At 34.9% G+C, this 24,958-nt stretch overlaps 1 protein-coding gene across 1 annotated transcript in view; it reads left to right on the forward strand.

Moving 5' to 3' along the window:
• WDR72 (WD repeat domain 72) overlaps positions 1-24,958 on the forward strand; it is a 362,471-nt gene that overhangs the window by 651 nt on the left and 336,862 nt on the right. Inside the window, exons 2-3 of the mRNA XM_074234646.1 lie at positions 2,821-2,909; positions 9,279-9,333. The gene's annotated coding sequence lies outside the window, so the exon portion shown is untranslated. The remainder of the gene's footprint in view (positions 1-2,820; positions 2,910-9,278; positions 9,334-24,958) is intronic.

A 24,958-nucleotide genomic window follows, 5' to 3' on the forward strand; every position in this document is an offset into this window, starting at 1 on the left:
CAGCTGTAAAGGAGTTCTTGCATTCCTAGCTTTTGCTTTACTTTTGTGTGGTTCACATGTAGCATGTTTCTACTATGGACCAGGCAACTGTGACCTCCTCCAGTGGGGGAGAAAATATGAAAAGACACACACACAGTGCAAGCTAGATACAGGTTAAGCAGGAAATAATTAGCAAACGAGCACTAGTAGCAAGAGAGGTTGGGAAAGGCTTCCTGAAAAGAGGGGATTTCTGTAGGGGCTTCAAAGAAGCCAGAAAGGCTGCAGCCAATGGGCAGCAGCCAATCAATGAAGGTTATTTACTAAGCACCTGTTTTGTGCCCAGACCTTCACTAGATGCTTTTGGGGAGAAGTCAAAGGAGGCTGAGACAAAGTAGACTTTCCATCTAAGAAATCTTCCATCTAATGTTTATACTAAATTTAGCTAAGGCAGTAATAAAAAAAAAAAAGTGAATAGGAAAGGGGTTGCAGTTGTCTCTAAAGGCCAAAATGCAAAATGATTATTTATGTTCTATTGGAGAGGGATAATTGTATTAGATGAGTGTGAGTGGGAAGTCCTTTCCCTCCCTGCTCGTTGTCCCTCTATTATTGTGGTTTTGTTTTTCATTTCAACACAGCTGACTGAGATCCAAAACAATGAAGGAAATAGTCCTCCACCTCTGTCAGCAGGGTTTTATGTTAAAGGATTCCAAGGTCAAGGAAAGGAGATTAGCTTCAGGGTATAATTTAATTTAAGATTTTTTTTTCTTTTGTCCTTAGTAAAACTAGTCCCTCTTCTAAGTCTGCTGCTTTTAACTTCATGCAAATTTCTTTCTGGAATTCTAACTCTACCTTCACCCCCATCCCAGCTTCCCAAAAAGAAAAATAATGAAGGGAGACCGCAGTCAACAATTAAAAGTTTACTGTGTAGTAGATCTCCTACTAAGCTTTAGGAATACAAAGGAAGGCAAAAAATTCAGGCCCTGGTGTGGTAGAAAACTCACATACTAATAATGGGGGGATATCACAAGCAAATAGCTGTAGCTACAAGATAAATACAATATGTATTTTTTATATGTACTATTTTCCCCAATTACGGTTTTTTAGAAAAATTTAAAATTTTCAGTTTCAAATTCTATCCTTTTTTCCCTCCCTTCCCCTCCCTCCTTGAGACAATCATAAAATATTACCATATTGGTCATTTTTTACAAGAAGACTAAACTCAAAACAAAGAAAGTGAAAAAATAGCCTGCTAAATTGAATCTGCATTCAGACATTATCAGTTCTTCCTTATCTTTGGGATTGTCTTGAGCATTATGTTCCTGAGAATAGCTAAGTCATTCATAGTTCTTGGTCAACGTATTGCTGGTACTATGAACAATATTATCCTGTTCTGCTCACTTCATTTTGCATCAGTTCATGTAAGTCTTTGCAGTTTTCTGAAATATTCCACTTGCCATTTCTTATAGCATAATATTCTATCACAATCATAATACCACAACTTGTTTAGCCATTCCTCAATAGACATCACTGATTTCCAATTCTGAGACACCACAAAAAAGCTACTATAAATATTTTTGTATAAATAGGTCCTTATCATATCCCAGTAGCCCCCCCCCTTTTTATGTCTTTGGTATATAGACCTAGAGATGGTATTGCTGGATCAAAGATTCATATAATATTAATGGAGATATTTCAGTTGGGAAGCATCAACTGTGAGAGGAGTCAAAGAGTGGATAGGGATCAGAAAAGTCCTCTTCCAGAAGATAGGATTTGAACTGAGCCTGGAAGGAAAGAAACCAAGAGATTTTCAGGGTTTGGGAGACTGCCAGCTAAGAGTTTAGAAATGGAAAGGGAAGAATGTCACTGTGTTCTGTGTCACTGAATGCTACAATGTCTAGAGGGGAGTAAAATATAAAAAGACTGGAAAGAAATGCCAAACATTGCATTTTATATTTATCCTGTGTAGTCTTAAGTAGAGACAATTAGAAGAGGTGAATATGGAGTGATCCCAGGTCAAGATCTTCCAGAGAAAGAAGAAGCATACATCAATTGATGAATGTGAATGATTCTAAAACACACAAATGTTTGATTTTGTGAGTTTGCATTGTGTGTGATGTAAATTTGGTTACATTGAAATTGTTATTGCACTCATTTCTATACACTAAAATTTTCTATATTTAAGCATAAATTTTTGTGTTGTTGGTAAGGGAAAGATAGTTGGAAATTATTCAGCAGAAACAATGAGATGAAAGCTAATTTTAAAATGTCACAGTTTTGATAATATATTTGAAATTATTCTCTTTCCTTAAATTTTCCTAGTCCATTCTTCCTCTCTCTGTTCTCCTAGTATTTCCATCCCTTGTAATAAAGAAATATTATTCAGCAAAGTAAAACAGCACATTGACCGGTCTTAATAGCATGTGCTTCATCTATAATCTTTCCTTTCTCTACCAAGAGGAGGAAATCATAGTTTTGACCTAAGGCCTTGTTAGCCAAGGTGGAAAATTACTTTGCTCTGGGTATATATCTTCCTATGAATGACTCTTGCTTCTTATGGTATAGTGTTGTTTGGTTGTATTCAACTCTTCATGACCTCTTGACCATATCAAATGAATACTATATATCGTTTTCTTGGCAAAGATACTGGAGTGAGCTATTTCCTCCTCCAGTGTATTAATGCATACAGGTTAAATGACTTGCCCAGGGTGACACAGCTTGTAAATGTCTGAGGCTATATCTGAATTCAAGTCTTTCTAATTCCAGGACTAGCTATATCAACTGAGACAACTAGCTGCCTTATGTAGTACAGTAATATTCAATAATATTCCTTTTTTTTTCCAGACATTTCCACAGTGATACTTTTTTCACATATATGCCAAAATAATAGGATGACTGAGAAGCACTTTTCCTGATACAACCCTCTGAGAAAGGTAATATAGATATTACTGTCCTTGTTTTTCACAGATGATGAAGCTAGATCTTAAGGAGTAATGTTGCATAGCCAGTAAGTGTAAGAGTTTATCCTTGTATTGAGATGCCCCTGGTTGTTTCAAAGATCTCAATGAATAATGGGGGAAACAACATACAAGTGGGGTAAATATTGGATAAACTGGAGATAATCAGGAGAAAGACACTAGAATAAAGCTAGATCAGGAATGGTTTCTCATAGAAGATGAGATTTTGCTGAGAATTTAAGGAAGTCAGGTAACAGACAATGGGTAGAGCTTTCCAGGCATGTAGTGAGAAGCAGCCAATTCCTGGGATCTGGAGTTGAACTTTTGTTCTAGGAATAGCAAGGAAACTAGTGTCAATGGATGTGAGAGCTTGGGTGGGTGGAGGGAATGTGACTATAAGATGAAAGGAGGGGGGGAATGTTAAATAGATTTTATATTCAATCTTAGAGATAACTGAAGTTGATTAGAGTGGGTTGCCAAGAGGTGTGGTATGACTTTTGGTGTCTGACCACAGAATGAAGTAGAGAGATTTTGTCTGGGAATCCAATCAGAAAATTATTGTAATTGCCCTATTGAGCCAGGGTGATGAAGAAAAGGGGCTCTTTGCAAGAGAAGTTTAAAGGTGAAAGCCACAGGCCTGGATAAACAGATAGATAAGGAGAATGAGGGACGATAAAGAATGGAAGATAACCCTTAGGTTGCAAGCCTGGGAGAGTGGTAGTACCCTCTCCAGTGAAGTTAGGAAGAAGGGAATGTTTGGAGAGGTGGGCAGATAATGGATTGCAGCTAAGATGTCTGTGGAACATCTAGTTCAAGATGTCCAAGAGGCAATTGGAAATGCTAGGTTGGAAGTTAGTCAATAGATGGTCAGATAAATAGAATTGAGAATATGGAGAGTGGAGAGGACCCAGGAAAGAAACCTGAGGAAGGGGGGGGGTTTCATTGAAGAATAATAGAGAAACTGAATTTAAAGGAGGTTATCAAACTCAAGTGCCAAATAAACTATTTTCTCATGGCTTCTATGTTTGGTTGTACTATTCTGCCTATAATGAAGGTTTCAAGGTCATTATGTCTCCAACTTTGAGATCCTCAAACTGGGGTTCAGGTTCAGGCATCTGACATTGAAGAGGATAAACCATAGAGAATAGAAACAAACACCTTCAAAGCCATTTCTCATAACCAGGTAAAAGAAAGAATAGGGAAAGGAAAATCCTTTCCCTTTTACTCATTCAGTTCATGTCTTTGCTGTGTGTGAACTAAGATATCTATGCTAGGGTCAAAGTAAGTAAGAGTAGCTGAAAGAGATCATGATGGGACAGTGATGGTGGTGGTAATGACTAAAAGTCTCATTCTCAAAACTTCTAATCAAAGAAGCCTGCCAGGGCTTCCATGTTCAGCAAACTGGATATGCTCAAAAGGTCCCTCAAGAGTAGCTCCATGTTAGAGCTGGTCATGCCCAGAGAAACCTAGTTCTATCTTTATTAAAATAACTATTTTGGTGTTGTTTTGTTTCAGTCATGAAGAGTCATGAGTCTACTGAGGGTTTTCTTGGCAAAGATCTGAAATGGTTTGTCAGTAACCTCTCCAGCTCATTTTACAGATGAGGAAACTGAGTCAAACAAGATTAAGTGTCCAGGATCACAAAGCTAGCATCTAAATAATAAATATTAGTAACTACATTTGTTCACATAAGACAGTACCACTTGTAATAAGATTTAAAGCAATTAAATGCCTTGGCATAGATTGCCAGTTCATATTTAAGTAATTGAGTTCTGCTTCTGTGCTTTCTCCATATGATAAGGGGACTGAAGTGAAATGCAAGGGGTCTGGAGTAAAGGCTTGAATTTTATTACTTGCTACCTGTGTGACCTTGAATAATTTGTTTCATGTCCATGGGCCTCAGTTTCCTGATATATAATATTATAGTTAAATAGATAACCTAAGATTCTTCCCAAGCTTTAGTCTATGATCCTATGACTTCCTAGAATCTCCCCAAAAGTGAATATAATTTATTTTATACATGATTATTTTGTTCCTATAGCATCTTGAATTTAGAGCTTTCTTCATTTACAGATCAGGAGATAGGGGACCAGAGATTTTTTTTTTTGCTACTATTAATATAGATTTGTCCAAGGTACCCAAGACCATAAATGAGAGATCCAGAAAGGATTTCTATTTAGATTCTTTTTTTTCAGTATGCCATATTTGCATGGCAAGTTAGGTACCCTGGTGGATAGAGGGTCAGGGCTGAAATCAGGAAGACTTGACTTTGTGAGTTCAAATCTGGACTCAGGCAGTGTGACCTTAGTTAAGTCATGTAACTGTTTGCTGCAGGTTCCTCACTTGTAAAATTTATGGAGAAGAAAATAGCAAACCACTCCAGTATCTCTGCTAAGAAAACTCCAAATGAGGTCATAGAGAATAAAATGATTTAACAACAAAAATACTGTCTCCTCAGACTTTCACAACTTTGTGGCAAAGTAAAGGCTACTTCCATTTTGCAATCTATTATTATTATTTTTTACAATCTTAATGTATGGTAAAAAAATTCTATGGTAAATATATATTGCTTATTTTAGAAGAAGGAATATCATTTTATATTAGTAATCATTTATTGTTCTTCAAAGAAGATTTCTATGAACAGAATTAGAATTTATCAGTCAGAAACCAACAATTTCATTTAATGATGCTATAATATATAGTTCCATATTTTTCCTTCTTGAGCCTTTCAAGGAGTGTTTTTAAAACTAACTGTTTAACCTTATTACATACACTTTTATTTCCTCTCAAAACAAAATAAAAACAGAAGCAGCTTCATTTCTTAAAGGAGGATTACAGGAATAAGCCAAGGTATAGGGTATCTCTCTTGAATTGCTAATGTCTGTCACCTCAAAGAGGTGAAAATTATTTTTCACCCTCTATGCTGATGTGTCTAGTACACATGTTCTGAGTGACTGCTGTTTTTACTGCCTGTTTTCTAGTCAACGTGCAACATAAACTATTTTAATTAATACTGTGTCACCAAAAGGGATTGAAATGGCCAATTGAATTCTGCCAAGATAGAGTCTTTTGATGAAAACATATCTTTATTGATTGTAGACGAAGAAAATCATTCTTAAAATGAAATCCAGAGAAAAATCATATCCCTCAGAGAAAATTTCTGAGTGGCAGGCCTGAGATTAACATCATAAAATTGAATTTGGGCTGCAAACCTTTGATGTAATCAGCAGCTGGGAGATGGCATTGCCCTCACTGTGCTCCCTTGGATTGCAGTGAATTATTGTGTGGAATGAAATAAGTGTTTCTTATGTCACTCCTCTAAGAAATACAAACAAGGGATTACGAGGTGGTTTCTTGCTCCTTAAAATGGGATTGGATCAATGCTTGATCTCCATCTCTCACACCTATGAACCATAGAAGTTGGGTGTTTACCTATACCTCAGGGGAAGGATTTCTTTTTGCTACTCAAACGTGACTTCTTTGGCCACTTGTGACAGATTGTGAACAAGCTCAGAGGGATTCCCTTCACAGTCTCTGTGTGTGTGTGTGTGTGTGTGTGTGTGTGTGTGTGTGTGTGTGTGTGTGTGTGTGTGTGTAGAGAGAAAGAGTAAGGATAAGGTGAAGGAGAGTTGTATAATGGGTCTACAAAAAAAAATTAGTTAACCACCAATTTATGGGCTAGATATGATGCTATGAATACATTTATAAAAAGACAGGAATTATGAAGAAGTAAATACTAGGTAGTAGGGGAGTGAGGGGATGAAGTTGCAGTTGTGAGGATATTTAGTAGGCCCACATATCGAATCATGCTTACTTCCTCTCTCCTCTGCTAAACAATATATCATGATATATACTATCTCTAGTTTCCTTCAATATTTATCTCCCTTGCCACATTCTTAACTTTTCCTGATCCTTCCTCTTAACCCATTGCTCCAAGCTATTGGTATCTTTTCCTTTGCATGCTTTTTGCATATATTTATACATGCAGATGTTGTGCCCCTGATGAAATTTAAGTTCTTTGAGGGGAAAAATTGTCCCATTTTTGTCTTTGTATCTCTAGCAACTAGTATGGGGTCTAACAAACAATAAATCTTACCACTATACTAAGCTCTGCGAATACAAAGATAGTCCAGGCTCTCAAGGAAAGTAGTCTGAGACAACATGCAAACAACAAGGCTGATAGTTCTTTTAGACCATATAATCACAGTAACCATGTCTCCTGGAATTTGAAGTATGGTCTCTCTCTGTTTCTCTCTCTCTCAAGAAAACAAAGGTGTAATGGGAAGCATATGTAGAAGATCATTCTTTGCTGATTTTATGAATGAATAGATGAATAAATATAAAAATTTTTGTTTATTAAGTACTTAAGGGAGCAAAGTATTGGGAGTAAAAATATAAAATAAGGGTAAAAAACAGCTTCCCCTCTTAAGAAGCTTACATTCTAATAGGGAAGCAAAGCATAAAGTGAGATTGGTGACCATGGTGGACAGTCTTGTGTTACAGAAAGGTTATTGTTATGCTAAGTTGAACCATAAAAGAGTAATTCTTTCCAGAAGCAGGATCAATATTGATTTGATTATGGTTCTAGAACTGGAAGATAGAGGGGATAAGGGGACACCTTGCTAGGTTGCTGTGAAGAAAAAGCAGTAATAGTGAGAGATGATGGGAATGAGCCTAACCAGTTTTAATAGACCATCAGTGAAGCAATCACTAATTAGGTCATGGGGGATAGAGGAGTCAGGGCAGAAGTGAACTCTTATCTACTACCCAAGCTGCCTTTCTCATTGTAATGATACCAGTAATATAGGATTTTTATTGTTTTTGCCTTTGAGCTTGTTTTTCCCCCCTCCTCAACTCCACATTGTATCATTTTATTTTCTGTTCTTCTAATTAAATCCCCTAGAGTTTGGGGAATAGTAGAGCTTATATTCTAATGTCATATAGGAAAATGAAGGGAAGAGAAGGAAGTTATATTGTAGAAAGATAAAAAAGGGAACAATAGGGAAACCCATTGTCCTTTCCAGAAATTATGGTCATTGCTCTGGGCAAGAAGGACAGAGTAGAGTAGGGCAAGGTGGGAAAGGATGGAGAAGACCATATGATTTCATGAAATACAAGCCAAAGTAGCTTAGCTTCTCCCTGTGATAGTCTCTATCTGGTGGATAGTCTCTATCTGGGAGTCATTCTTTGGGATCTGCTTCCAAAGGGGTAAAAAGGAGTTATTTTAAAAAAAATATTTTATTTAATTGTTATTCCAACTACATGCACTGGTAGTTTTCACCAATCATTTTTTGGGCAAGGTTTTGAGTTTTTACATTTTTCTCCCATCCCTTCTCCCCCCCAACAGAAAGCAATCTGATATAGGCTTTACATTTATAACTATGCTAAACACAGATCCATGTTGATCATGTTTTGAGAGAAGAATCAAATCCTAACAAAAGAGAAAAAAATGACATAATACATAAGACAACTTTTAAAAATTTAAGATAATAAACTTTGCTCTTCATTTAAACTCCAGTTCCTTCTTATTTTTCCCTCATCTTTTAAAATTGTCTTTGATTATTGTACTGCTGAAATGAACCAGTCCATCGTGGTTGATCATCACCCCATGTTGTTGTTAGTATGTATAATGTTCCCCTGGTTCTGCTCATCTCATTCAGCATCAATTTATGCAAGTTTTTCCAGGCTTTTCTGAAATCCTATCCTTCATGATTTCTTATAGAATAGCATTCCATCACATACAAACACCACAATTTATTCATCTATTTTCCAATTGATGGACATCCCCTCAATTTCCAGTTCTTTGCCATTACAAAAAGAGCTGCTATGAATATTTTTTGTACATGTGGGATTTTTATCCTTTTTCCTGATCTCTTCAGAATATAGACCCAGTTGCTATATTGCTGAATCAAAGGGTATACACATTTTTATTGCCCTTTGGGCATAATTCCAAATTACTCTAAAGGAGTTATTAATTAATAAAAAGATCACAATTCTAGGTCTTTTTTACTCTTGGGTTAGCCCCATTTACCACTCTATCTTCTCTTGTCGGGCTACCTATAGAGTACCCCAGATCCCATAGAGTTTATGTCTAAACAACTTCTATGAGAGTAATTGAGATTTCAAACTAAATACTGTTGGGTAAAATCACAACCAATTCAATTAGTTTTGTTAGGATTATATTAAAAACAGGAAACCACCTGTTCATCCTCAGGGCCCTTTCTGTGTCTTTCTCTAACTTTTGATCCTGAGATTATGATTAAGATACTTTACATTTTTCCCCTGGATCCTAATCTGTATTATTAGATAATTAAAGTCACTTAACCCTGATTGTCTTGCTTCCAGGGCCATTCCTATCTGACCACTGGACTCAGATGACTGAAGAGGGCAAAGGAGATAGGTTGGTACCAGACTTAGAACAGCATTCCCCCCCATTCAAATACAATTGACGTGCATGTCACATGGATCACTTGCCTGATGTTATGGTCTTTTTTTTGAAAATGGACAAACATCACCAGTTAAGTAAAAGACTTTTCTTTTGCTGTTAAAGTCAGGAAAACCCTATGTGTTCATTAGTTTCTTTTGTGTACATTCTTTGGGGGGGGTACATTTGTGTACATTTGGAGTTTTCTTGGCAAAAATACTGGAGCCATTTTCTTCTCCAGTTCATTTTACATTTTACAGATGTGGAAACTAAGGCAAACAAGGTTAAGTAACTTGGTCAGTGTCACATTCAGCAAGTATCTGAGGCCAGATTGGAACTTAGAAAGATGAGTTCTCTTGACTCCAACCTAGGCTGCCAGTTCCAATCACCATTAAATTGTGGGATTCTCTAAAGACAAGGACTATTGAACTTTTTTTTTTTATCTTTTTTAGTTCCAGAAATAGGGGTGGCTAGATGGCGTAGTGGATAAAGCACCGGCCCTGGAGTCAGGAGTACCTGGGTTCAAATCTGGTCTCAGACACTTAATTACCTAGCTGTGTGGCCTTGGGCAAGCCACTTAACGCCGTTTGCCTTACCAAAAAACCTAAAAAAAAAAAAAAAGAAAGAAAGTGGTAGTTCCAGAAATCAACTAATTGGTAAGAAATAAGTTTATAAACTTTTAATAACTATCTACTACAGACAGGCTTTGTGCTACACACTTGAGATACAAAGGGATGGAAGAGTTCTTGTTCTCCTGGAACTCACAAGTTAATGACAGAGATAATATATGAACAACTATAGACAAACTACATACAGCATAATTTGTAGATAATCAATGGGAAACACACTATAATTTAGGCGGATTGCAAAAACCTTGTTCTTAGAGGTGGAATTTTAGAGATGCACTAGAATTTAGGGGGAATTGCGAAAAGCTTAGATTAGAAAAGAAGCCAGAGAAACCAGAAGATAGGATAAGGAGAGAGCCAGTTCCAGGTGTGAAGAACAGTCAGTGAAAACTCCTAGAGTTGGGAGAATGGAGTGTTTTAGGTTAAAATGGCAAGCAGGCACAAATCTCTGGATCAAAAAAAGTACATTATGAGATAGAGAAGGTATTAACTGTAAGAAGACTGGAGTTTGGCAAAATGTTTTACCAATTGAATTGACTGATGTTTTTAAGTGGCACTGAAATATATTTTTTTTAAATACTCAAATTAATGTATTTAAATTGTTTTATACATTTTTCAAAGATTTTGCAAATATATGAGCATTTTGAAATGTCACTGCTTTTTTTCTTTCTTAAAAACATAAGCAAACACATGCACAATAGTTTAAAAATTTTGAACTCAGGGGGGAGGGAAAGTACAGGATTAACTTCAGCATATCTACTAAAACTAAAATACAGAATCATACTTTTATTATTAGTTAGTTCATATGGTTAAGAATGAAAGACTTTTCAAAAGATAGCTAAACCTCAGTTGTTCAGACTCCTGTATTAATATATTGTGTAATAGGATAGGTTAGAATTGAGCACTAAAAAAAGGATTTTATATTTATTCCTAGAGAGATAAGAAACCACTGTAATGTATGAAGTGGAAGGTTGATGTCAGATCTGAACTTCAACAGAGATCACTTTGACAGCTGAGCAGAAGATGGACAGGCATGGGAAGAGTCTTGAGGCCAGATTAAACAGGTTACTGCAATAGTCTAGACAAGAGATGATATGGGTGGTAGCACTGGCATTGTGATGGATTGTAGTTTCATGAAAAGTATGTTGAATTAAGAATTGGGAGAAGTGGTTTTCAGTCCCAGATCTTATATAAATTTTGTAACTTGGGCAAATCATTTTGCTCTCCATGCTTCAATTTCCTCACTTCAAAAATAAGGGGGTTAGAGCATTTGGAACTTAAATTTTCATCCAATTAAAAACTTGCAATTCTATCTTTATAATTGTGTTTAAGTTAAAAAAAAGAATGATAAAAGGCATTTAAAGAACAGATTCCATAGAATCAGAGCTAAGAGTTCTAAGATACCTCAAAACTCATTTAGTCTCAATTTTTAAAGCTGCAATCTGCTTTCTAGAACTCATTGATTAAGCTAATTTGTTCACCCATTATGCACTGTATCCTGCTATATTTAGGGAGTGAGAAGTGAAGTTTCCCAACTCTGTCCCTCTCCCCATCCTCATGGATCTCTCTGTCTAATGGTGGGGTGGAGTAGGGGAAGACGGTAAGACAATGCACAGATAACTATAATACACAGTAATATATGATAGCTTGATACTCAATGGATAGAAGACCTGAATTCAAATGTAACCTCATAGTTATATGACCCTGGACAAGTCACTTAACCTTGATTGCCTCATTTTCCTCATCTATAAAATGAACTTGAGAAAGAACTGAAAAACACTCCAGTATCTTTGCCTGGAAAACTCCAAAAGGATCACAGAAAGTTGAATAGGACTTAAATGACAGAATACCAAGCAGTAATAAACATATGAAATACTCTTTAAAAGAAAGTTTCTGTGAATTTCAAAAGGGAACAAGAAAGAATTGTAAGAAGTAGTATTTGAAGTAGAGCATGAAAGAAAATACAATTAAGGAATGAAAAATTAAAAGTATAGTACAGGCTAAATGAGAGGCATTTAGGTGGCTCTGTGGATAGAGCCTAATTTGACCTTAGACACTTACCAGCTGTGTGACCTTGAATAAGTCACTTAACCTCTGTTTGCCTATCAGTTCACTGGAGAAGGAAATGACAAACTACTTCAGTATCTTTGCCAAGAAAACTCCTTGGACTATATGGTTTAGGGAAGATCATGAAGACTTGAATACAACTAAACTACAGTAACACAGGGTAATTGGCTTCCATTGAAGAGGAATTTAGCATCTTATCAGTTAGCTCAAAACACTCTTAAATATCTATGGTTTAGTAAAACAAGCCTAATCCCCTTCCCTGAAATGATAGGTTTTCACTTGTCTTCTCTTGTCCTTCCTAAATTTTTTCCCCTCCAGGGTAAATTCAATTTAACTCAATTCAAGGAATTATAATTAAGAATAATCCCCAGGTTGTCTAGGTGGCCTAGTGGATAAAGTGGAGTCAGGAGTACTTGGGTTCAAATCCGATCTCAGACACTTAATTACCTAGCTGTGTGGCCTTGGGTAAGCCACTTAACCACATCTGCCTTGCAAAAACCTAAAAAAAAAAAAAAGAATAATCCCCATCAACAAACATCATTTTTTTTATCTGTCATATACTAAGGCTATGAAGACAAAGTAAGGATTAATCTCTGCCTGGAAGGGACTATATGGAGATAAGTAAATATATATATACACACATATATACACATACACATCTATATGCAATGCACATATATACATATGAACTTGTGTGTACATGTATGACACATGTTTAAGTTTAATCTTCATTATTAACATTTCCCCATTACTTTCTTAAATCTAGTTCATCAATAAAAAATAAATTAAGCCTTTATTAGTAGCATTTATTGATTTTAACAAAATAGAAATGACACACTGAAATTTTAACAACCAACTTTTGAGTACTTGTGTGAACTGTCTCCAGTGCCTCCCCTGGTCAAATAAGATTATAGAAGTAGAGTTCATAAGGATTGGCAATTTATTAGATACTTGGGGTGAAAGAGAAAGAAGTAGCATGAGTGATTCCTAGCTTGGCAACTTAGGTGACTAAAAAAGTGATAAGAGAGGGGAAAATTCCCCAGGTAAGATCCCCTACCCCTAGGAGTAAGATTGGGCTTGGGGAATGAATTACTGTTACTAATGTTAATAATAAGTTCTATGTTGGATATGACAAGTTTGTTATGCTTATGTGGCACACTAGGTAGAGACTTGGAGATAGAAAAATCTGAATTCAATTATGACCTCAGCTTCTAGGTGTGTAATTATGAGCAAGTTACATCATCTCTCTGTGTTTTTATCTTTTCTTTATTGTAAAATGAGGATAATAATAGTGCATACTTCTCAATTGTTGTAAAGTTGAAATAATATTTGTAAAGCTGTTTACAATCTAAAATAATATAGAAATGATAATTTGCTTTATTGGGCAACCAGGATGAGGTTTGATTCCCATCATCAATCATTAATTATAAACTTGAACTGTATACTCTATATTATGCTCTCAGTAAATGTTTGGGTAATAGACCATTCATGGGGAGGAAACATTTCTATCTGCAAAAATGAAACCTCTTGCATTTTTAAAATTTTTATTTTATTTTTATTTTTTTGGTTTTTGTAAGGCAAACAGGCTTAAGTGGCTTGTCCAATGCCACACAGCTAGGTAATTATTAAGTGTCTGAAGCCGGATTTGGACTCAGGTACTGATTCCAGAGCCAGTGCTCTATCCACTGCACCACCTAGCTGCCCCTTGCATTTTTTAAAACTCTTTTAGAATTAGTAACCATTAATAGATTTTTAAATACACATTTCTTCAGTTTTGCAATCTTTTCTATGTGGGTAATTCATTCATACTATATTGTTCCTAGCCACTTTAGTAGTCCTTATAGGAAAGTTATTCTTTTCTCTGAGGACCTTTTTGTGCTTGTGGAAGTTCATTCTTCTCCTGATCTGCCTTAGGGACTTCTTTTAATTCATAATTACTCATTGTTTTTGACATTTTCTTATATTTACTCATATCTCCTACCAGAAACTTGTTTGTAGATTGGTTCTTTGTGCTAAGATCAAACTTTGTTACCTCCTGCACTCAAGCACCTACTGACTAATGTGAATTCTTTTGGCCATATTGTTGGTCTTTTATATTAGACTTTTGAAGAAGATAGTGATAATCAATGATACTAATGATAATTTAATAGAAATATATGTAGTATTTTAAAGTTTGAAAAACATTTCATTCACATTAATTTATTTTATTTAGTTTTTATTTTAATACAGTGAGTTACTTGTTGCCAATAAGTATTATTATCCTCATTTTATAACTAAGGAAATTTAGGTCCAGACATCACAAGCAAAAGTGGTCATATAGATAATGTATAAAGGATAGGATTTTTAACACAAGTCTTCCTAACTCCAAGATCTACTCATGATACCATTATTTTAAATGTAAAAAAGGCACAAATATTGATATTAATTTTTTTACATTCCTAATTATCATTTTTAATCTTCTGTTATGATGGGACTTTATTCTAATTAGTCTAACTAGTCATTCCTCCATATTAAGATAAGGCTATTTTTGGGTTTTTTTGTTTGATATTGTTTAATACTAGCACCTTCTAATTATCTTGTTTTAAGAAATAAATTTTTATTGACATCTTGTTTTTACATCACTTGAGCTTCTCCTTATATTCCTTCATCTTCCCTTCCCCCTACCAACAAAGAATTTTTTTTCATTTTGTGTGTTTTTTTGCAAAGAATTTTTTGAAGAAGAAAAAAAGTAGAAAGAGGGTAAAACCCATCAAAGTCAATCAATTAGTACAATACCCAGAAAATTCTGACTTTCTGTAACTACTTCACATTCATGGAAACTTCTCCTCCCCCCCCCCCCCCAGCACCCCTACCTCTTCAAACATGTTTAGAAATATATGACCATAGCTCTTCTTTCAAACCAGTTTTGCCTTTGTAAATTTGTAATATTTGTTTTTATTTGTTTTGTAGTGGTTCTTTTTATTTAATTATTGTAGTAGCATTTTTTTATCTTCTGCTTTCTTCGCTTTTCCATACTTCATATAAACCTTTCTATATTCAACATATTATTTTGTAGATAACTCTCAGGAGAGGATGAAAAGGAAATATACTGAAATAATTTCTGGTGATATAAAAGCAAAATACAGAAATAAAATATATGTTTAAATAAATGCTGTTATTGAGTTCATACTGTTTACTATGTAACCTTATTAAGGCATGATAATCCAAAGTAAAAGCTAAAATATCCCCTGCCCTCAAGGAGCTTACATTATAATGGAAGAAGCATCAAATATAATTCAGAATGTACAAAACAAAGAATAAGGATATATATTAAATAAATAACATAAATATATATATATATATAAATTTAATTTATATTTAATTTATATAAATATAATAAATATTTAGTATTTATTGGACTTCAGAAACCTAGCACAGTTGAAGACCACTACTGAGGGTAAAAAGGGCTCTCTGTCAATATGTATCCTTATCCCATACAGTCCTGTGGACATTCAGTTCAAGTGGATACCCAAGGAGTTTGTCTCATCTTTGTTGTTGCTGAAGAAAAAAGGTCTTTAGGATACTAAAATTTTGGTTTAAATTAGAAAAAAATGACCCAGATGCTAACAACGGGGTTGCCTTTGGGAAAATAATAATGAAGCAAGCTGCTTATGTCCCAGAGGCTTCATTCAAGAGCAATCAGGCTAAGGTTTTTCCCTTTCCCCAGAGACAGTTTCTGATGCCCCTTGATTCCATAGGGACATTATTCCATAAATCTTAGCGCCTCTCTTACATCTTCAATCTCTTCTTTTCCACTGACCTCTTCCTATCTACTTATCCACCTAAAGTTTGTCTTTACCACCCATAGAGAGAATAAGAATATGGAAATACACATACGTCACATACGTATACAGGTGTGTATATGTATGCATATATCTTACATATATTTCAGTTTACTTTGTGTGTGTTCTCATCTAAATGATGAAGTTTTTGAGTCTAAACCTGATTTTTATCATTATTCATTCTTTCTCTAGAACCCTCCATGAACTTAATTACTGTCTGTATGCTGAGGATTCTCAAATCAGCTATCCTGCCTGAACTTCTCTGTTGATCTTCAATCTCACATCTCCAACTGCTTTTCCAATACTTTGACCCGGATGTCCCGTAGAATTCTTAAACTCATGTTCAAAACAGAACCCAATATCTTTTCCCCTAAACCATCTCCTACTCCTAACTTTATTATTACTGTAGAGGACAACACCTTACTCCTTATCTCTCAGGCTCACAACCTAGATATTATTCTGGATTTCTCACTATCTAGATCCAATCTGTTCCCATAACATATTGATTTTATGTTTTCAACATCTCTCATTCCCTTCTTTCCTTATATCCTCAGTCATTGCTACCTTTCTAGTATATTCCCTCATCACTTCACACTTCTATCACAAATTCCACTTATTATAAAGGAAGCCCTTCCTAACCCCCTTTTAATTCTAGTTCCTTCCCTCTGGATTTTTCCCTTTCTACCCTGAATTAGCTTGCTTCGAATATATTTGTTTGCAAGTTGTTTATTTCATTAGATTGTAAGCCCCTTGAGGACTGTCTTTTGCCTTTTTGCATCACCATTGCTTAACACAGTGCCTGTCAAAAAGCAGCCATGTAATAAGTGTTTATTGATTGATTGACTCAAAGGGAAGAGAGAAGAAAGTAGTTAGGAGAGATGGATGGATCAATCAAGTGGGATTTTTGAGAATAAAGATGACATGGATATATTTATAGGTGGTAAAGATGCAGTCAAGAAATAGAGATTGAAAATACACAAGAGTTTGGATTATAGAGGAGGCAGATCTACTATAAAAGACAGAATGCAACAGGATCTCTTGTGCCAGATTCCTTAGTGTTTACTTGCACCTTGCCACTGTTCTTTAACTAATCTTTGCTGGGGTATGAATGCTTATAAGTCAGAACCTACTGCTGAAACTTCTTAACTGAAATAACTTGGAGCTGAGGGAGAAAATCTTTTCCACTGTTTAGAGAAAGGGAAGAGGGCATAAGTAATGAAAGAAGAAGAACTGAAGTGGAGATGAGGAAGTTGGAAAACTACTGGCAATTAGAAATATGGAGCTGTGTCAGGGAATGGAGAGGATAGAGGCTAGTATTGCAGGTGTTTGTGAAAGTAGATCCTTGAAGAAGGTGAAAGTTTGGGGTGGCTAGGTGGCTAGTGGATAAAGCACCAGGAGTACCTGGGTTCAAATCCGGTCTCAGACACTTAATAATTACCTAGCTGTGTGGCCTTGGGCAAGCCACTTAACCCTGTTTGCCTTACCAAAAAAAAAAAAAAAGATGAAGGTTTGAGATAACAATTGGGGGTGTTTGGGAATCAGATCATTAATAGTATTGTGGATCAATACTGACTATCAGGTTGAATTAGGGGCAAGAATTAGGGGAGGGGGAGGAAGCAAATTAAATTTCTCATTTTGCTAGTGAAATAAGAGTAAATGTTAATCTCAAGAATATAAAGTCAAGATGCCTGGGTTCAAGTTTCACATTACCTGTGGGCAGGTCATGATATCTCTGGGTCTTGATTTCCTAATCTGTAAAATGATGGCAGAGTAGGTCATTTCCAATTCTATGATATTACAAAATAAAGATTATCAGTGTTTTTAGGTGATTGTCTTCTGCTTCAAAAATACATTTTTTCTTTTTGTTTTATGCCTCACCTGAGTTACTTCAAACAGTGAAATTTCCTGCTAAGGAATTCCTAGCTAAAAAAAAAAATTAAGTTTGAGAATTTACTTAAACTGCAATTAACCACTCAATAATAATTGGAGGAACTGGACTTTAATGTTTGCTTAAGGGTTAATTCAGAAACTGACATACTTGAATGGGCAGCCTTGGCGGAATTTTATGTGTAGTCCAAATAGGCCTCAGGCAGCTTTTGACTTTGCAGAAATAGATTTAACTTTTTCCAAGGAATGATCTGATTAAAATCTGTTGATTAGATGAGAATTTTTCCTAAGGAGCATCTGCTCCAAAATAAAATTTATTACCCTCCCCCCACAAAAAAAAGCTTTTGCAAGAACCCAGTTAAATCTAAATTATCCATGTTTTATGGAGAATTACTTTCCAGTCATTTCTGTTCTGATCACCCACTCAAACAGGCTTTTCCTATAACTTTTCTCCCTTTTCTTCCACTTCTTCGTAAAACCCTTTGTTTTTTTTTCTCCAGATTTGCATTCTGATTTTTTGCTGTCTTAGGGTGCTTTGCCCTCAACAAGCTATGGATACAAAAGATCTAGGAAGCAATTATTTGGGTTATATACCCTCAATGCCTCTGTCTGATAAGTCAGTCAAGAATTAGTGAGGTTCTTCATGTGTAAGGAGCTCTTGTGTCAGAAGATGCATTTATGCGAGATGCAAAAATAGAATACTATTTAAAATTAATTTAGGAACTTAGGAATTTTTATGTTTGTTTTTTTTTTTTTGTGATTGTTAACAGCCTGATTTATCAGAAAGTTCCTGAAAATTACCAAGGTTCTTTTCTGCTCATAAATTTACAAATAAATTCTTGTATCTTCATTCTGGACCTGATTTTATTAGCCTATTTCTGTTCCTTGTCAGGTACCAACTTCCTCATATGCTATTTTATGTAGATCCATGAGTCAAATTGAGGTTGATATTACAACATAAAGGTAATGAGTTGTGCTGGTAACCAAAGCTAATTCTTTGAACACTGATTTCTTATGATTGCTCCCCTCTAATGAGGACTGCCCATAAATTTGAAATAAGAAAAGAATAGTTCTTACTTCCTATATCTTAGGTGATTTTAACCCTTATGTTCAATATGGGACTCTTAAGATATTCTCCACAGTCAACGAGAGAAAAATCAGTTATTAAGCATTAAGTCCTGTATGACATACAAAGATGACTATATCATAAACCTTGTACTTTCACAAAAAGTGAAAGTGAGATTGGTTAAATTATGATACCCACCTGAGCTAGATAATCCAAATTCTAAGATGGAGCTTCTAGATGCTATTAAACAGATGGAAAATTGAAAAATTTTGTTACCCTTTGTATAAGGACTTTTCATTATTAGTCATAGTAAAGCCACTACATTTTGATTTTTAACAATTAAAATGTGGCTTAAGATGACATTCGGAAGAGATACTGGTATATACCTAGTATTCCATGAGAAAATCTGTGCCAGAGGCCCTGCAAATTTCTAGGAAAGCAATAATCCCTTTTTAAAATATTTTATTAGTTTTCCAATTATATACAATAATAATTTCTACCTATCATTTTTTGTAAGGTTTTGAATTTTACATTTTTCTCCCACCTTCCCTTCCCTCTTCCTATCCCCCCACAGAAGGCATTCTGATAATCTTTACATTGTTTCCATGCTATACATTGCTCAAAATTGAATGTGTTGAGAGAGAAATCATATTCTTGAGGAGAAAATAAAATATTAGAGAAAGCAAAATTATGTTGTACATAAGGCACTTTTTAAACAAAATTGAAGGTAATAGACTTTGGTCTTTGTTTAAAATCCACAGTTCTTTCTCTGGATATAAGTGGTATTCTTGCAGGTATTCTAAAATTGTCCCTGATTATTGCACTGATGGAATGAGCAAGTCCATTAAGGTTGATCATCACTCCCTTGTTAGTGTTAGGGTGTACAGTGTTCCTCTGCTCCTCCTCATCTTACTCAGTATCAGTTCATGCAAATCCTTCTAGGCTTCTCTGAATTCCCATCCCTCCTGGTTTTGAATAGAATAATAATGTTCCAATTGGCTTCAATTATATATAAACTCTTTGGAAAAATAGGGAAAGATGTAACTCTGCCTAACTCTTTCTATGAAACCAATATGGTGCTAATACCTAAACCATGAAAACAGAGAAAGAAAATTATAGACCTATCTCCCTAATGAATATAGATGCAAAAATCTTAAATAAAATCTTAGCAAAACGATTACAACAAGTTATCACTGGCATAATACATTATGATCAAGTAGGATTTATCCCAGGAATGCAGGGTTGGTTCAATATTAGGAAAACTGTTAGTATACTCAATTATATCAACAACAAACCTATCAGAAATTATATGATCATATCAGTAGATGCTGAAAAAGCTTTTGACAAAATACAACATCCATTCCTACTAAAAACACTAGAGAGTGTAGGAATAAATGGACTGTTCCTTAGAATAATTAGTAGTATCTATTTGAAACCATCAACAAGCATTATATTCAATGGGGAGAGGCTAGAGGCTTTCCCAGTAAGATCAGGGAAACATGGGTGCCCATTATCACCACTACTATTCAATATCGTATTAGAAATGTTAGCTTCAGCAATTAGAGAAAAAAAGAAGGAATTAGAATTGGGAAGGAAGAGACAAAACTCTCACTCTGCAGATGACATGATGGTATACCTAGAGAATCCCAAGAAATCATCTAAAAAACTACTGGAAACAATTAGCAATTTTAGCAAAGTTGCAGGATATAAAATAAAGCCTCATAAATCCTCAACTTTTCTATATATGACTAGCAAGATAAAGCAGGAAAAGCTAGAAAGAGAAATTCCATTCAAAGTAACCTTAGACAATATAAAATACCCGGGAGTCTATTTGCCAAGACAGACTCAGAAACTTTTTGAAAACAATTATAAAACACTTCTCACACAAATTAAATAACTGGGCAAATATCAACTGCTCATGGATAAGTAGAGCTAATATAATAAAAATGACAATTCTGCCAAAACTAAACTATCTGTTTAGTGCCCTACCAATCAAAATTCCAAAAAATTATTTTAATGAGTTAGAAAAAATTGTAAGTAAATTCATATGGAGAAATAAAAAGTCAAGAATTTCCAGGAATTTAATGGAAAAAAAGTACAAAAGAAGGGGGCTTAAGCCCTACCTGTTCTAAAATTATATTATAAAGCATCAGTCATCAAGACTGTTTAGTATTGACTAAGAAATAGAGTGGTGGACCAGTGGAATAGACTAGGTGCAAAAGCAAGAGATGATTATAATAATCTGCTGTTTGACGAACCCAAAGAGTCCAGTTATTGGGATGAAAACTCTCTCTTTGATAAAAAAAACTGCTGGGAAAATTGGAAGTTAGTATGGAAGAAACTTAGATTAGACCAACACCTAATACCTTTTACCAAGATAAGATCCAAATGGTTATAGGATTTAGACATAAAAAATAATATAAGTAAATTAGAAGATCAAGAACTAGTTTACCTGTCAGATCTATGGAAAGGGGAGCAGTTTATGACTAAGGAAGAAATGGAGAACAAAAGGAAGAGATGGAGAACAAAAACAAACTAGATGATTTCGATTACATTAAATTAAAAAGCTTTTGCACAGATAAAACCACTGTAACCAAGATCAAAAGAAATGTAATAAATTGGGAAACAATCTTTACAACTAATGATTCTGACAAAGGACTCATTTCTAAAATATACAGAGAATTGAGTCATATTTTTAAAAAAAAATCCATTCCCCAATTGACAAATGGTCAAAGGATATGCAAAGGTAATTTATAGATGAGGAGATCAAAGCAGTCCATAGCCATATGAAAAATTGCTCTAAATCATTAATTATTAGAGAAATGCAAATCAAAGCTTCTCTGAGGTACCACCTTACACCTCTCAGACTGGCTAATATGACCAGAAAGGATAATGATCATTGTTGGAAGGGTTGTGGGAAATCTGGGACACTATTACGCTGTTGGTGGAGCTGTGAACTCATTCAACCTTTCTGGAGAGAAATTTGGTACTACATCCAAAGGGCAACAAAGATGATCATACTCTTTGATCCAGCAATACCACTACTGGGTCTATATACCCTGAAGCGATGATGAAAAAGGGTAAAAACATCATTTGTACAAAAATATTCATAGTAGCCCTGTTTGTGGTGGCAAAGAATTGGAAATCAAGTAAATGTCCTTCAATTTGGGAATGGCTTAGCAAACTGGTATATATGTATGTCATGGAATACAATTGTTCTATTAGAAACCAGGAGGGATGGGAATTCAAGGAAGCATGGAGGGATTTGCATGAACTGATGCTGAGTGAAATGAGCAGAACCAGAAAAACACTGTACACCCTATCAGCAACATGGGGGTGATGTTCAACCTTGATGGATTTCCTTGTTCCATCAGTGCAACAACCAGGAACAATTCTGGGTTGTCTGTAATGGAGAATACTATCTGTATCCAGATAAAGAGCTGTGGAGTTTGAACAAATTTCAAGGACTATTCCCTTTAATTTAGGAAAAAACCCATATCTTATTGTCTGATCTTGTTATCTCTTATGCTTTTTGCTTCTTTCTTAAGGATGTGGTTTCTCTCTCATCACACTCAATTTGGATCAATGTACAGCATGGAAACAAAATAAAGACTGACAGATTGCTTTCCATGGGGGGGGAGGGAAGTAAGATTGGGAGAAAAATTGTAAAACTCAATACTGAAATAAAATCTTTTAAAAAAAGAGTAATAGTATACATACATACATATATATATATATATATATATATATATATATATATATATGTATATATCACAATTTGTTCAGCCAATCCCCAAATGATGGACATTCACTCCATTTCCAATTCTTTGCCACCACAGAGCTGCTATGAATATTTTTTCAAGTGATGTTTTTACCCTTTTTCCAAGATTTCTTCAGGGTATAGACCCAGTAGTGGTGTTGCTGGATCAAAGGGTATGCACATTGTTATTGTCCTTTGAGAGTAATTCCATATTGTTCTCCAGAAAGGTTGGATGAGTTCACAGCTGCACCAACAATGAAATAAGAAAAAGAATAGTTCTTACTTCCTAAGTCTTAGTTGATTTTAATCCTTATGTTCAATATGAGACTCTAAGATATTCTCAGATTCCCAGATTTCCCATATCCTTTTCAACATTTGTCCTTTCTGGTCACATTGGTCAGTCTGAGAGGTGTGAGGTGGTTCCTTAGAGATGCTTTAATTTTCATTTCTGTAATCAGTAGTGATTTAGAGTAGTTTTTCATATGACTATAGATAGCTTTGATTTCCTCATCTGTAAATTGCCTTTGCATAAGTAAAAGCAATAATCCTATCTCTGGGATTTACTACCTGTGTGATCTTGGGCATAAGTTATTTAATGTCATTGCAACTTAGGTTACTTCACTATAAAATTGGGAAAGGTGGACTAGTTGACTTAAAAGGTCCCTTTCGGCTCTAAACTTTGATCTTATGACCTAATGAGAGAAAAGACACTATATACAACTGTAATACAAAGAAGACTGTGGTCTTTGTACAGGGGAGGGTTAGGATAAGTTATTATGGTTTGTGAAATTTGAGGTGATTGGGGATTAAGGGAGCTGGTGAGGAGTGATAAGTGCAAGATTTTTAGCCTTTAGGGGCAACTAGGTGGTGCAGTGGATAGAACATCTGGTCTTAGAGTCAGGAAGACCTGAGTTCAAATGTGAGCTCAGACACATACATAGCTGTGTTACCTTGGGCAAGTCACAACCCCACTACCATGCAAAAGCCAAGGGAAAAAAAATAGATTTGAGTCTTGAAAGAATGGAGAGACCTCAATAGCTGAAGATGGGAAACAGGTAGGGGAGTCTTCTGTTATAGGTGTGGGAGATAGGATGAACAAAGGTCCAGAGAAAGGATAAGACAGAAAGACAATGGAGGATATATTCTACTTTCACTCAAGCACAGAATACAGAAAGAAGAGTATTGCAAGATTTCATTGAAAAGTTAGGTTGTGATCAGATTAAGGAGAGTCTTAATTACTAGCAACATGGAGTATTTTTGCTCTATTTGGGAGGCAATGGAGATCCACTAAAGTTTTTTTGAATAAAGGAAAGATGATCAGAATTATATATATTAGGAAGATTTCTTTCTGGCAATAGTGTATTCTTGAGTGCTGTTCAAATCAGATTAAAATGCAATTGGGAAATATTTAGCAAAATAAAAAATACAATAGCACATTTTTCAATTTATTGCTTAGTTGTGCTGTGCTTAGTTTTTTCCTCTTTAAAAAAAACTTTGTCATTGGATGTTTCATGGGAAGGAGAGGGAAGAGATAAGGAATGACTGGTGATTCAAGAAACAGAAAATGTCAATAAAAACCCATGTGAGAAATAAACAAAAATACAATAGAATATAAATAACATTATTATATAGTTTTTAAAGTCAATAGGTAATTTGCAAGGGATTCTTATGTGTGGCTTAGTGGGATTCTTTTCTGTTTGCATTTTTCATCACCAATATAAAGGTTGAGGTTCAAAAAGTAGCAGAAACAGACTTATTAACAGAAGAGCGTCAACACTAGGTAGCTACAGTGGGAGTAGAAAGGGAAGGGTTTGAATATAACAGATATATGAGAATAGAATCAAAGAACCATGGATTATAATTCTAAAACTAGAATGAACTTAAAGAAGACAACTCTTTGTAAACCAAAAATCCAAAGAGGAGCTGGGATAACCAAATGTTTTGTAGGGTGTAAGCAACAATAGAAAGGAATGTCTAGTCTTATAATATTATAAAATATCTTATTTTTTAAAAAAATTTGAATTTCATTTTCATAACACTATATGCACAAATTGCTATTCCTTTCAATATACAATAAAATCACCATATAATTTTTCTCGTTTTTCCCTTCCCCCTTTCCTTATCTTAAAGATAGCTCCTGACTTTAAGATCTCATAATCATATGTATATCATTTATTGAAGTAGAGTTAAATTTGAAACAGGAAGCCACAATACATGCTCAGGGATCCCTAGGGGCTACATGCTGATATAGAAAACTACATATTAATGTTTTATTGTATTTTATTTATTTTGTTAAATTTTTGCAAATTATATTTTAATCTGACTCCAGAGGCATATATTTGACATTTCTGATTTAAACTTCATTATTTCTACA

Source organism: Macrotis lagotis, chromosome 4 (assembly GCF_037893015.1).
Source record: "Macrotis lagotis isolate mMagLag1 chromosome 4, bilby.v1.9.chrom.fasta, whole genome shotgun sequence".
Classification (NCBI taxonomy): Eukaryota; Metazoa; Chordata; class Mammalia; order Peramelemorphia; family Peramelidae; genus Macrotis; species Macrotis lagotis.